Source organism: Mytilus trossulus, chromosome 1 (genome assembly GCF_036588685.1).
Source record: "Mytilus trossulus isolate FHL-02 chromosome 1, PNRI_Mtr1.1.1.hap1, whole genome shotgun sequence".
Classification (NCBI taxonomy): domain Eukaryota; kingdom Metazoa; phylum Mollusca; class Bivalvia; order Mytilida; family Mytilidae; genus Mytilus; species Mytilus trossulus.
Genome location: NC_086373.1, coordinates 10,394,546 through 10,407,427, shown reverse-complemented (window position 1 = coordinate 10,407,427; position 12,882 = coordinate 10,394,546). Strand labels below are relative to the sequence as shown.

At 40.3% G+C, this 12,882-nt stretch overlaps 22 non-coding genes across 22 annotated transcripts; all 22 read left to right on the top strand.

Annotated features, from left to right (window-relative positions):
- Positions 1 to 182: 182 nt before the first annotated feature.
- Positions 183 to 254, top strand: Trnap-agg (transfer RNA proline (anticodon AGG)). The gene has a single exon. It is a non-coding gene; the product is annotated as a tRNA-Pro (tRNA).
- Positions 255 to 589: 335 nt separating this feature from the next.
- Positions 590 to 661, top strand: Trnap-ugg (transfer RNA proline (anticodon UGG)). Its single transcript has one exon. It is a non-coding gene; the product is annotated as a tRNA-Pro (tRNA).
- A 1,354-nt stretch (positions 662 to 2,015) lies between these two features.
- Positions 2,016 to 2,088, top strand: Trnap-ugg (transfer RNA proline (anticodon UGG)). Its single transcript has one exon. It is a non-coding gene; the product is annotated as a tRNA-Pro (tRNA).
- A 537-nt stretch (positions 2,089 to 2,625) lies between these two features.
- On the top strand, positions 2,626 to 2,698 carry Trnav-cac (transfer RNA valine (anticodon CAC)). The gene has a single exon. It is a non-coding gene; the product is annotated as a tRNA-Val (tRNA).
- A 331-nt stretch (positions 2,699 to 3,029) lies between these two features.
- Positions 3,030 to 3,101, top strand: Trnap-agg (transfer RNA proline (anticodon AGG)). The gene has a single exon. It is a non-coding gene; the product is annotated as a tRNA-Pro (tRNA).
- A 333-nt stretch (positions 3,102 to 3,434) lies between these two features.
- On the top strand, positions 3,435 to 3,506 carry Trnap-ugg (transfer RNA proline (anticodon UGG)). The gene has a single exon. It is a non-coding gene; the product is annotated as a tRNA-Pro (tRNA).
- Positions 3,507 to 4,042: 536 nt separating this feature from the next.
- Positions 4,043 to 4,115, top strand: Trnav-cac (transfer RNA valine (anticodon CAC)). The gene has a single exon. It is a non-coding gene; the product is annotated as a tRNA-Val (tRNA).
- A 332-nt stretch (positions 4,116 to 4,447) lies between these two features.
- Positions 4,448 to 4,519, top strand: Trnap-agg (transfer RNA proline (anticodon AGG)). The gene has a single exon. It is a non-coding gene; the product is annotated as a tRNA-Pro (tRNA).
- Positions 4,520 to 4,852: 333 nt separating this feature from the next.
- On the top strand, positions 4,853 to 4,924 carry Trnap-ugg (transfer RNA proline (anticodon UGG)). Its single transcript has one exon. It is a non-coding gene; the product is annotated as a tRNA-Pro (tRNA).
- A 535-nt stretch (positions 4,925 to 5,459) lies between these two features.
- Positions 5,460 to 5,532, top strand: Trnav-cac (transfer RNA valine (anticodon CAC)). Its single transcript has one exon. It is a non-coding gene; the product is annotated as a tRNA-Val (tRNA).
- A 331-nt stretch (positions 5,533 to 5,863) lies between these two features.
- On the top strand, positions 5,864 to 5,935 carry Trnap-agg (transfer RNA proline (anticodon AGG)). Its single transcript has one exon. It is a non-coding gene; the product is annotated as a tRNA-Pro (tRNA).
- A 333-nt stretch (positions 5,936 to 6,268) lies between these two features.
- On the top strand, positions 6,269 to 6,340 carry Trnap-ugg (transfer RNA proline (anticodon UGG)). The gene has a single exon. It is a non-coding gene; the product is annotated as a tRNA-Pro (tRNA).
- Positions 6,341 to 6,875: 535 nt separating this feature from the next.
- Positions 6,876 to 6,948, top strand: Trnav-cac (transfer RNA valine (anticodon CAC)). The gene has a single exon. It is a non-coding gene; the product is annotated as a tRNA-Val (tRNA).
- Positions 6,949 to 7,279: 331 nt separating this feature from the next.
- Trnap-agg (transfer RNA proline (anticodon AGG)) lies at positions 7,280 to 7,351 on the top strand. Its single transcript has one exon. It is a non-coding gene; the product is annotated as a tRNA-Pro (tRNA).
- A 333-nt stretch (positions 7,352 to 7,684) lies between these two features.
- On the top strand, positions 7,685 to 7,756 carry Trnap-ugg (transfer RNA proline (anticodon UGG)). Its single transcript has one exon. It is a non-coding gene; the product is annotated as a tRNA-Pro (tRNA).
- Positions 7,757 to 8,287: 531 nt separating this feature from the next.
- Trnav-cac (transfer RNA valine (anticodon CAC)) lies at positions 8,288 to 8,360 on the top strand. Its single transcript has one exon. It is a non-coding gene; the product is annotated as a tRNA-Val (tRNA).
- Positions 8,361 to 8,691: 331 nt separating this feature from the next.
- Trnap-agg (transfer RNA proline (anticodon AGG)) lies at positions 8,692 to 8,763 on the top strand. Its single transcript has one exon. It is a non-coding gene; the product is annotated as a tRNA-Pro (tRNA).
- Positions 8,764 to 9,096: 333 nt separating this feature from the next.
- On the top strand, positions 9,097 to 9,168 carry Trnap-ugg (transfer RNA proline (anticodon UGG)). Its single transcript has one exon. It is a non-coding gene; the product is annotated as a tRNA-Pro (tRNA).
- A 534-nt stretch (positions 9,169 to 9,702) lies between these two features.
- On the top strand, positions 9,703 to 9,774 carry Trnav-cac (transfer RNA valine (anticodon CAC)). The gene has a single exon. It is a non-coding gene; the product is annotated as a tRNA-Val (tRNA).
- Positions 9,775 to 10,104: 330 nt separating this feature from the next.
- Trnap-agg (transfer RNA proline (anticodon AGG)) lies at positions 10,105 to 10,176 on the top strand. The gene has a single exon. It is a non-coding gene; the product is annotated as a tRNA-Pro (tRNA).
- A 933-nt stretch (positions 10,177 to 11,109) lies between these two features.
- On the top strand, positions 11,110 to 11,181 carry Trnav-cac (transfer RNA valine (anticodon CAC)). The gene has a single exon. It is a non-coding gene; the product is annotated as a tRNA-Val (tRNA).
- Positions 11,182 to 12,517: 1,336 nt separating this feature from the next.
- On the top strand, positions 12,518 to 12,591 carry Trnav-cac (transfer RNA valine (anticodon CAC)). Its single transcript has one exon. It is a non-coding gene; the product is annotated as a tRNA-Val (tRNA).
- Positions 12,592 to 12,882: the final 291 nt, after the last annotated feature.

Below are 12,882 nucleotides of genomic sequence, written 5' to 3'. Positions count from 1 at the left end.
CACTAAGAACCTTAGACAAAGTTCTTTAAAGCAGGGGACTTTTAATAATTTGCCCATCCTGATTTCAAAGGTAACAAAGCAAGAGAGGCCAAACGTATAACCCAAGGCAACACGAAAATAGCAACAAGCAGTGTCATTTCTGAATTTTTATAACTATTATTTAAACATAAGTCAGCTATACAGGCTCGTTGGTCTAGGGGTATGATTCTCGCTTAGGGTGCGAGAGGTCCCGGGTTCGAATCCCGGACGAGCCCAATTTTTGCCTCATATTGTCAATGCGTGGCGAAATCTCAAAACTGTTTTCAATTACCAGTCGATGGGATATTCAAAGGAAATACACCGCTAATTCGAACGTCAATTAGAATGCATTTAACAGTATTCAGTAGGAGAAAAATACATGCAGCAATACAACAGTTATCGTTTGAATTTTTGTTGGTTTTTTATTGTTTGATCTCGAGCAATGTAAGGTGAATTTCTAGTCAACTTAGAATTTATAATATGTATCTTGGCTGGTAAACTCCTTTGCCACGTATGGAGAATAACTTTATTCTATAGTTAAATACGGAAAATGTAACTCTAACTATCAAGCGGCTCGTTGGTCTAGGGGTATGATTCTCGCTTTGGGTGCGAGAGGTCCCGGGTTCGAATCCCGGACGAGCCCGTTAATTTTTGGGAACGGTTTATAGGCGTTTGGATTCAATGAAATTGTACTTTTGTATCTGCCATTGACATTCAAAGCAGTCTGGCTCAGAAATTGCTCAGCATGTTGTCCCATCACTGATGAGGAAAAGCGGTCAAATGGAGATAGAGGAGTTGACATTCTGGTACATGCATTTATATTCCGATGATTTTGACCTTTTTTTCGAAGAATGCTTTATTTTCGTTTGTTCAGGCTGTAAAACAACTTACCTTGATTATCACCATCAACTTGTGCAATGAAGGAAATGTCGATATCGGATTTAGCTAGCGTATAAGTAGGATACACATATAGACGACAGAGCTAGGAGTGTCTGCTTTTCAAATTGATTGTGCAGAAGAAAGGCAAACCCCATCCCATGCCAAGAGAATTTCCGTGACGGCGAAAATTAACACGAACACGCACCTGTTGCATGCGGAAACGGGTGTTATTCATCTTGATTGCACCATTTTTTAATCGGACCTTGGCTTGAAATATGGAAAAACTTCGCTCTTACTTCAACTGTTTCCGTAGTGTAGTGGTAATCACGTCCGCTTCACACGGCGAAGGTCCTGGGTTCGAGCCCCAGCGGAAACATATTAATTTTTGGGGTAATTCGGATCATCGTGAAGTGTGCTTATTATAGTGCCTTGAGATATATCTCCTTCGGTGTTCTTTTGCAGCCGACGCATGTCGTTCATGTTAAATTGAACATATCACCTCTAATTAAAATCTTTGGAAATCGTCTACACTAAGAACCTTAGACAAAGTTCTTTAAGCAGGGGACTTTTAATAATTTGCCCATCCTGATTTCAAAGGTAACAAAGCAAGAGAGGCCAAACGTATAACCCAAGGCAACACGAAAATAGCAACAAGCAGTGTCATTTCTGAATTTTATAACTATTATTTAAACATAAGTCAGCTATACAGGCTCGTTGGTCTAGGGGGTATGATTCTCGCTTAGGGGTGCGAGAGGTCCCGGGTTCGGAATCCCGGACGAGCCCAATTTTTGCCTCTATTGTCAATGCGTGGCGAATCTCAAAACTGTTTTTCAATACCAGTCCGATGGGATATTCAAAGGAAATACACCGCTAATTCGAACGTCAATTAGAATGCATTTAACAGTATTCAGTAGGAGAAAAATACATGCAGCAATACAACAGTTATCGTTTGAATTTTTGTTGGTTTTTTATTGTTTGATCTCGAGCAATGTAAGGTGAATTTTCTAGTCAACTTAGAATTTATAATATGTATCTTGGCTGGTAAACTCCTTTGCCACGTATGGAGAATAACTTTATTCTATAGTTAAATACGGAAAATGTAACTCTAACTATCAAGCGGCTCGTTGGTCTAGGGGTATGATTCTCGCTTTGGGTGCGAGGAGGTCCCGGGTTCGAATCCCGGACGAGCCCCGTTAATTTTTGGAACGGTTTATTAGGCGTTTGGATTCAATGAAAATTGTACTTTTGTATCTGCCATTGACATTCAAAGCAGTCTGGCTCAGAAATTGCTCAGCATGTTGTCCCATCACTGATGAGGAAAAGCGGTCAAATGGAGATAGAGGAGTTGACATTCTGGTACATGCATTTATATTCCGATGATTTTGACCTTTTTTTCGAAGAATGCTTTATTTTCGTTTGTTCAGGCTGTAAAACAACTTACCTTGATTATCACCATCAACTTGTGCAATGAAGGAAATGTCGATATCGGATTTAGCTAGCGTATAGTAGGATACACATATAGACGACAGAGCTAGGAGTGTCTGCTTTTCAATTGATTGTGCAGAAGAAAGGCAAACCCCATCCCATGCCAAGAGAATTTCCGTGACGGCCGAAAATTAACACGAACACGCACCTGTTGCATGCGGAAACGGGTGTTATTCATCTTGATGCACCATTTTTTAATCGGACCTTGCTTGAAATATGGAAAACTTCGCTCTTACTTCAACTGTTTCCGTAGTGTAGTGGTAATCACGTCCGCTTCACACGCGGAAGGTCCTGGGTTCGAGCCCCAGCGGAAACATATTAATTTTTGGGTAATTCGGATCATCGTGAAGTGTGCTTATTATAGTGCCTTGAGATATATCTCCTTCGGTGTTCTTTTGCAGCCGACGCATGTCGTTCATGTTAAATTGAACATATCACCTCTAATTAAAATCTTTGAAATCGTCTACACTAAGAACCTTAGACAAAGTTCTTTAAAGCAGGGGACTTTTAATAATTTGCCCATCCTGATTTCAAAGGTAACAAAGCAAGAGAGGCCAAACGTATACCCAAGGGCAACACGAAAATAGCAACAAGCAGTGTCATTTCTGAATTTTATAACTATTATTTAAACATAAGTCAGCTATACAGGCTCGTTGGTCTAGGGGTATGATTCTCGCTTAGGGTGCGAGAGGTCCCGGGTTCGAATCCCGGACGAGCCCAATTTTTGCCTCATATTGTCAATGCGTGGCGAATCTCAAAACTGTTTTCAATACCAGTCGATGGGATATTCAAAGGAAATACACCGCTAATTCGAACGTCAATTAGAATGCATTTAACAGTATTCAGTAGGAGAAAAATACATGCAGCAATACAACAGTTATCGTTTGAATTTTTGTTGGTTTTTTATTGTTTGATCTCGAGCAATGTAAGGTGAATTTCTAGTCAACTTAGAATTTATAATATGTATCTTGGCTGGTAAACTCCTTTGCCACGTATGGAGAATAACTTTATTCTATAGTTAAATACGGAAAATGTAACTCTAACTATCAAGCGGCTCGTTGGTCTAGGGGTATGATTCTCGCTTTGGGTGCGAGAGGTCCCGGGTTCGAATCCCGGACGAGCCCGTTAATTTTTGGAACGGTTTATAGGCGTTTGGATTCAATGAAATTGTACTTTTGTATCTGCCATTGACATTCAAAGCAGTCTGGCTCAGAAATTGCTCAGCATGTTGTCCCATCACTGATGAGGAAAAGCGGTCAAATGGAGATAGAGGAGTGTGACATTCTGGTACATGCATTTATATTCCGATGATTTTGACCTTTTTTTCGAAGAATGCTTTATTTTCGTTTGTTCAGGCTGTAAAACAACTTACCTTGATTATCACCATCAACTTGTGCAATGAAGGAAATGTCGATATCGGATTAGCTAGCGTATAAGTAGGATACACATATAGACGACAGAGCTAGGAGTGTCTGCTTTTCAATTGATTGTGCAGAAGAAAGGCAAACCCCATCCCATGCCAAGAGAATTTCCGTGACGGCGAAAATTAACACGAACACGCACCTGTTGCATGCGGAAACGGGTGTTATTCATCTTGATTGCACCATTTTTTAATCGGACCTTGCTTGAAATATGGAAAACTTCGCTCTTTACTTCAACTGTTTCCGTAGTGTAGTGGTAATCACGTCCGCTTCACACGCGGAAGGTCCTGGGTTCGAGCCCCAGCGGAAACACTATTAATTTTTGGGTAATTCGGATCATCGTGAAGTGTGCTTATTATAGTGCCTTGAGATATATCTCCTTCGGTGTTCTTTTGCAGCCGACGCATGTCGTTCATGTTAAATTGAACATATCACCTCTAATTAAAATCTTTGAAATCGTCTACACTAAGAACCTTAGACAAAGTTCTTTAAAGCAGGGGACTTTTAATAATTTGCCCATCCTGATTTCAAAGGTAACAAAGCAAGAGAGGCCAAACGTATAACCCAAGGCAACACGAAAATAGCAACAAGCAGTGTCATTTCTGAATTTTATAACTATTATTTAAACATAAGTCAGCTATACAGGCTCGTTGGTCTAGGGGTATGATTCTCGCTTAGGGTGCGAGAGGTCCCGGGTTCGAATCCCGGACGAGCCCAATTTTTGCCTCATATTGTCAATGCGTGGCGAATCTCAAAACTGTTTTCAATACCAGTCGATGGGATATTCAAAGGAAATACACCGCTAATTCGAACGTCAATTAGAATGCATTTAACAGTATTCAGTAGGAGAAAAATACATGCAGCAATACAACAGTTATCGTTTGAATTTTTGTTGGTTTTTTATTGTTTGATCTCGAGCAATGTAAGGTGAATTTCTAGTCAACTTAGAATTTATAATATGTATCTTGGCTGGTAAACTCCTTTGCCACGTATGGAGAATAACTTTATTCTATAGTTAAATACGGAAAATGTAACTCTAACTATCAAGCGGCTCGTTGGTCTAGGGGTATGATTCTCGCTTTGGGTGCGAGAGGTCCCGGGTTCGAATCCCGGACGAGCCCGTTAATTTTTGGAACGGTTTATAGGCGTTTGGATTCAATGAAATTGTACTTTTGTATCTGCCATTGACATTCAAAGCAGTCTGGCTCAGAAATTGCTCAGCATGTTGTCCCATCACTGATGAGGAAAAGCGGTCAAATGGAGATAGAGGAGTTGACATTCTGGTACATGCATTTATATTCCGATGATTTTGACCTTTTTTTCGAAGAATGCTTTATTTTCGTTTGTTCAGGCTGTAAAACAACTTACCTTGATTATCACCATCAACTTGTGCAATGAAGGAAATGTCGATATCGGATTTAGCTAGCGTATAAGTAGGATACACATATAGACGACAGAGCTAGGAGTGTCTGCTTTTCAATTGATTGTGCAGAAGAAAGGCAAACCCCATCCCATGCCAAGAGAATTTCCGTGACGGCGAAAATTAACACGAACACGCACCTGTTGCATGCGGAAACGGGTGTTATTCATCTTGATTGCACCATTTTTTAATCGGACCTTGCTTGAAATATGGAAAACTTCGCTCTTACTTCAACTGTTTCCGTAGTGTAGTGGTAATCACGTCCGCTTCACACGCGGAAGGTCCTGGGTTCGAGCCCCAGCGGAAACATATTAATTTTTGGGTAATTCGGATCATCGTGAAGTGTGCTTATTATAGTGCCTTGAGATATATCTCCTTCGGTGTTCTTTTGCAGCCGACGCATGTCGTTCATGTTAAATTGAACATATCACCTCTAATTAAAATCTTTGAAATCGTCTACACTAAGAACCTTAGACAAAGTTCTTTAAAGCAGGGGACTTTTAATAATTTGCCCATCCTGATTTCAAAGGTAACAAAGCAAGAGAGGCCAAACGTATAACCCAAGGCAACACGAAAATAGCAACAAGCAGTGTCATTTCTGAATTTTATAACTATTATTTAAACATAAGTCAGCTATACAGGCTCGTTGGTCTAGGGGTATGATTCTCGCTTAGGGTGCGAGAGGTCCCGGGTTCGAATCCCGGACGAGCCCAATTTTTGCCTCATATTGTCAATGCGTGGCGAATCTCAAAACTGTTTTCAATACCAGTCGATGGGATATTCAAAGGAAATACACCGCTAATTCGAACGTCAATTAGAATGCATTTAACAGTATTCAGTAGGAGAAAAATACATGCAGCAATACAACAGTTATCGTTTGAATTTTTGTTGGTTTTTTATTGTTTGATCTCGAGCAATGTAAGGTGAATTTCTAGTCAACTTAGAATTTATAATATGTATCTTGGCTGGTAAACTCCTTTGCCACGTATGGAGAATAACTTTATTCTATAGTTAAATACGGAAAATGTAACTCTAACTATCAAGCGGCTCGTTGGTCTAGGGGTATGATTCTCGCTTTGGGTGCGAGAGGTCCCGGGTTCGAATCCCGGACGAGCCCGTTAATTTTTGGAACGGTTTATAGGCGTTTGGATTCAATGAAATTGTACTTTTGTATCTGCCATTGACATTCAAAGCAGTCTGGCTCAGAAATTGCTCAGCATGTTGTCCCATCACTGATGAGGAAAAGCGGTCAAATGGAGATAGAGGAGTTGACATTCTGGTACATGCATTTATATTCCGATGATTTTGACCTTTTTTTCGAAGAATGCTTTATTTTCGTTTGTTCAGGCTGTAAAACAACTTACCTTGATTATCACCATCAACTTGTGCAATGAAGGAAATGTCGATATCGGATTTAGCTAGCGTATAAGTAGGATACACATATAGACGACAGAGCTAGGAGTGTCTGCTTTTCAATTGATTGTGCAGAAGAAAGGCAAACCCCATCCCATGCCAAGAGAATTTCCGTGACGGCGAAAATTAACACGAACACGCACCTGTTGCATGCGGAAACGGGTGTTATTCATCTTGATTGCACCATTTTTTAATCGGACCTTGCTTGAAATATGGAAAACTTCGCTCTTACTTCAACTGTTTCCGTAGTGTAGTGGTAATCACGTCCGCTTCACACGCGGAAGGTCCTGGGTTCGAGCCCCAGCGGAAACATATTAATTTTTGGGTAATTCGGATCATCGTGAAGTGTGCTTATTATAGTGCCTTGAGATATATCTCCTTCGGTGTTCTTTTGCAGCCGACGCATGTCGTTCATGTTAAATTGAACATATCACCTCTAATTAAAATCTTTGAAATCGTCTACACTAAGAACCTTAGACAAAGTTCTTTAAAGCAGGGGACTTTTAATAATTTGCCCATCCTGATTTCAAAGGTAACAAAGCAAGAGAGGCCAAACGTATAACCCAAGGCAACACGAAAATAGCAACAAGCAGTGTCATTTCTGAATTTTATAACTATTATTTAAACATAAGTCAGCTATACAGGCTCGTTGGTCTAGGGGTATGATTCTCGCTTAGGGTGCGAGAGGTCCCGGGTTCGAATCCCGGACGAGCCCAATTTTTGCCTCATATTGTCAATGCGTGGCGAATCTCAAAACTGTTTTCAATACCAGTCGATGGGATATTCAAAGGAAATACACCGCTAATTCGAACGTCAATTAGAATGCATTTAACAGTATTCAGTAGGAGAAAAATACATGCAGCAATACAACAGTTATCGTTTGAATTTTTGTTGGTTTTTTATTGTTTGATCTCGAGCAATGTAAGGTGAATTTCTAGTCAACTTAGAATTTATAATATGTATCTTGGCTGGTAAACTCCTTTGCCACGTATGGAGAATAACTTTATTCTATAGTTAAATACGGAAAATGTAACTCTAACTATCAAGCGGCTCGTTGGTCTAGGGGTATGATTCTCGCTTTGGGTGCGAGAGGTCCCGGGTTCGAATCCCGGACGAGCCCGTTAATTTTTGGAACGGTTTATAGGCGTTTGGATTCAATGAAATTGTACTTTTGTATCTGCCATTGACATTCAAAGCAGTCTGGCTCAGAAATTGCTCAGCATGTTGTCCCATCACTGATGAGGAAAAGCGGTCAAATGGAGATAGAGGAGTTGACATTCTGGTACATGCATTTATATTCCGATGATTTTGACCTTTTTTTCGAAGAATGCTTTATTTTCGTTTGTTCAGGCTGTAAAACAACTTACCTTGATTATCACCATCAACTTGTGCAATGAAGGAAATGTCGATATCGGATTTAGCTAGCGTATAAGTAGGATACACATATAGACGACAGAGCTAGGAGTGTCTGCTTTTCAATTGATTGTGCAGAAGAAAGGCAAACCCCATCCCATGCCAAGAGAATTTCCGTGACGGCGAAAATTAACACGAACACGCACCTGTTGCATGCGGAAACGGGTGTTATTCATCTTGATTGCACCATTTTTTAATCGGACCTTGCTTGAAATATGGAAAACTTCGCTCTTACTTCATTTCCGTAGTGTAGTGGTAATCACGTCCGCTTCACACGCGGAAGGTCCTGGGTTCGAGCCCCAGCGGAAACATATTAATTTTTGGGTAATTCGGATCATCGTGAAGTGTGCTTATTATAGTGCCTTGAGATATATCTCCTTCGGTGTTCTTTTGCAGCCGACGCATGTCGTTCATGTTAAATTGAACATATCACCTCTAATTAAAATCTTTGAAATCGTCTACACTAAGAACCTTAGACAAAAGTTCTTTAAAGCAGGGGACTTTTATAATTTGCCCATCCTGATTTCAAAGGTAACAAAGCAAGAGAGGCCAAACGTATAACCCAAGGCAACACGAAAATAGCAACAAGCAGTGTCATTTCTGAATTTTATAACTATTATTTAAACATAAGTCAGCTATACAGGCTCGTTGGTCTAGGGGTATGATTCTCGCTTAGGGTGCGAGAGGTCCCGGGTTCGAATCCCGGACGAGCCCAATTTTTGCCTCATATTGTCAATGCGTGGCGAATCTCAAAACTGTTTTCAATACCAGTCGATGGGATATTCAAAGGAAAATACACCGCTAATTCGAACGTCAATTAGAATGCATTTAACAGTATTCAGTAGGAGAAAAATACATGCAGCAATACAACAGTTATCGTTTGAATTTTTGTTGGTTTTTATTGTTTGATCTCGAGCAATGTAAGGTGAATTTCTAGTCAACTTAGAATTTATAATATGTATCTTGGCTGGTAAACTCCTTTGCCACGTATGGAGAATAACTTTATTCTATAGTTAAATACGGAAAATGTAACTCTAACTATCAAGCGGCTCGTTGGTCTAGGGGTATGATTCTCGCTTTGGGTGCGAGAGGTCCCGGGTTCGAATCCCGGACGAGCCCGTTAATTTTGGAACGGTTTATAGGCGTTTGGATTCAATGAAATTGTACTTTTGTATCTGCCATTGACATTCAAAGCAGTCTGGCTCAGAAATTGCTCAGCATGTTGTCCCATCACTGATGAGGAAAAGCGGTCAAATGGAGATAGAGGAGTTGACATTCTGGTACATGCATTTATATTCCGATGATTTTGACCTTTTTTTCGAAGAATGCTTTATTTTTCGTTTGTTCAGGCTGTAAAACAACTTACCTTGATTATCACCATCAACTTGTGCAATGAAGGAAATGTCGATATCGGATTTAGCTAGCGTATAAGTAGGATACACATATAGACGACAGAGCTAGGAGTGTCTGCTTTTCAATTGATTGTGCAGAAGAAAGGCAAACCCATCCCATGCCAAGAGAATTTCCGTGACGGCGAAAATTAACACGAACACGCACCTGTTGCATGCGGAAACGGGTGTTATTCATCTTGATTGCACCATTTTTTAATCGGACCTTGCTTGAAATATGGAAAACTTCGCTCTTACTTCAACTGTTTCCGTAGTGTAGTGGTAATCACGTCCGCTTCACACGCGGAAGGTCCTGGGTTCGAGCCCAGCGGAAACATATTAATTTTTGGGTAATTCGGATCATCGTGAAGTGTGCTTATTATAGTGCCTTGAGATATATCTCCTTCGGTGTTCTTTTGCAGCCGACGCATGTCGTTCATGTTAAATTGAACATATCACCTCTAATTAAAATCTTTGAATCGTCTACACTAAGAACCTTAGACAAAGTTCTTTAAAGCAGGGGACTTTTAATAATTTGCCCATCCTGATTTCAAAGGTAACAAAGCAAGAGAGGCCAAACGTATAACCCAAGGCAACACGAAAATAGCAACAAGCAGTGTCATTTCTGAATTTTATAACTATTATTTAAACATAAGTCAGCTATACAGGCTCGTTGGTCTAGGGGTATGATTCTCGCTTAGGGTGCGAGAGGTCCCGGGTTCGAATCCCGGACGAGCCCAATTTTTGCCTCATATTGTCAATGCGTGGCGAATCTCAAAACTGTTTTCAATACCAGTCGATGGATATTCAAAGGAAATACACCGCTAATTCGAACGTCAATTAGAATGCATTTAACAGTATTCAGTAGGAGAAAAATACATGCAGCAATACAACAGTTATCGTTTGAATTTTTGTTGGTTTTTTATTGTTTGATCTCGAGCAATGTAAGGTGAATTTCTAGTCAACTTAGAATTTATAATATGTATCTTGGCTGGTAAACTCCTTTGCCACGTATGGAGAATAACTTTATTCTATAGTTAAATACGGAAAATGTAACTCTAACTATCAAGCGGCTCGTTGGTCTAGGGGTATAGATTCTCGCTTTGGGTGCGAGAGGTCCCGGTTCGAATCCCGGACGAGCCCGTTAATTTTTGGAACGGTTTATAGGCGTTTGGATTCAATGAAATTGTACTTTTGTATCTGCCATTGACATTCAAAGCAGTCTGGCTCAGAAATTGCTCAGCATGTTGTCCATCACTGATGAGGAAAAGCGGTCAATGAGATAGAGGAGTTGACATTCTGGTACAAGCATTTATATTCCGATGATTTTGACCTTTTTTCGAAGAATGCTTTATTTTCGTTTGTTCAGGCTGTAAAACAACTTACCTTGATTATCACCATCAACTTGTGCAATGAAGGAAATGTCGATATCGGATTTAGCTAGCGTATAAGTAGGATACACATATAGACGACAGAGCTAGGAGTGTCTGCTTTTCAATTGATGTGCAGAAGAAAGGCAAACCCCATCCCATGCCAAGAGAATTTCCGTGACGGCGAAATTAACACGAACACGCACCTGTTGCATGCGGAAACGGGTGTTATTCATCTTGATTGCACCATTTTTTAATCGGACCTTGCTTGAAATATGGAAAACTTCGCTCTTACTTCAACTGTTTCCGTAGTGTAGTGGTAATCACGTCCGCTTCACACGCGGAAGGTCCTGGTTCGAGCCCCAGCGGAAACATATTAATTTTTGGGTAATTCGGATCATCGTGAAGTGTGCTTATTATAGTGCCTTGAGATATATCTCCTTCGGTGTTCTTTTGCAGCCCGACGCATGTCGTTCATGTTAAATTGAACATATCACCTCTAATTAAAATCTTTGAAATCGTCTACACTAAGAACCTTAGACAAAGTTCTTTAAAGCAGGGGACTTTTAATATTTGCCCATCCTGATTTCAAAGGTAACAAAGCAAGAGAGGCCAAACGTATAACCCAAGGCAACACGAAAATAGCAACAAGCAGTGTCATTTCTGAATTTTATAACTATTATTTAAACATAAGTCAGCTATACAGGCTCGTTGTCTAGGGGTATGATTCTCGCTTAGGGTGCGAGAGGTCCCGGGTTCGAATCCGGACGAGCCCAATTTTTGCCTCATATTGTCAATGCGTGGCGAATCTCAAAACTGTTTTTCAATACCAGTCGATGGGATATTCAAAGGAAATACACCGCTAATTCGAACGTCAATTAGAATGCATTTAACAGTATTCAGTAGGAGAAAAATACATGCAGCAATACAACAGTTATCGTTTGAATTTTGTTGGTTTTTTATTGTTTGATCTCGAGCAATGTAAGGTGAATTTCTAGTCAACTTAGAATTTATAATATGTATCTTGGCTGGTAAACTCCTTTGCCACGTATGGAGAATAACTTTATTCTATAGTTAAATACGGAAAATGTACTCTAACTATCAAGCGGCTCGTTGGTCTAGGGTATGATTCTCGCTTGGGTGCGAGAGGTCCCGGGTTCGAATCCCGGACGAGCCCGTTAATTTTTGGAACGGTTTATAGGCGTTTGGATTCAATGAAATTGTACTTTTGTATCTGCCATTGACATTCAAAGCAGTCTGGCTCAGAAATTGCTCAGCATGTTGTCCCATCACTGATGAGGAAAGCGGTCAAATGAGATAGAGGAGTTGACATTCTGGTACATGCATTTATATTCCGATGATTTTGACCTTTTTTTCGAAGAATGCTTTATTTTCGTTTGTTCAGGCTGTAAAACAACTTACCTTGATTATCACCATCAACTTGTGCAATGAAGGAAATGTCGATATCGGATTTAGCTAGCGTATAAGTAGGATACACATATAGACGACAGAGCTAGGAGTGTCTGCTTTTCAATTGATTGTGCAGAAGAAAGGCAAACCCCATCCCATGCCAAGAGAATTTCCGTGACGGCGAAAATTAACAGAACAACGCACCTGTTGCATGCGGAAACGGGTGTTATTCATCTTGATTGCACCATTTTTTAATCGGACCTTGCTTGAAATATGGAAAACTTCGCTCTTACTTCAACTGTTTCCGTAGTGTAGTGGTAATCACGTCCGCTTCACACGCGGAAGGTCCTGGCGTTCGAGCCCCAGCGGAAACATATTAATTTTTGGTAATTCGGATCATCGTGAAGTGTGCTTATTATAGTGCCTTGAGATATATCTCCTTCGGTGTTCTTTTGCAGCCGACGCATGTCGTTCATGTTAAATTGAACATATCACCTCTAATTAAAATCTTGAAATCGTCTACACTAAGAACCTTAGACAAAGTTCTTAAAGCAGGGGACTTTTAATAATTTGCCCATCCTGATTTCAAAGGTAACAAAGCAAGAGAGGCCAAACGTATAACCCAAGGCAACACGAAATAGCAACAAGCAGTGTCATTTCTGAAT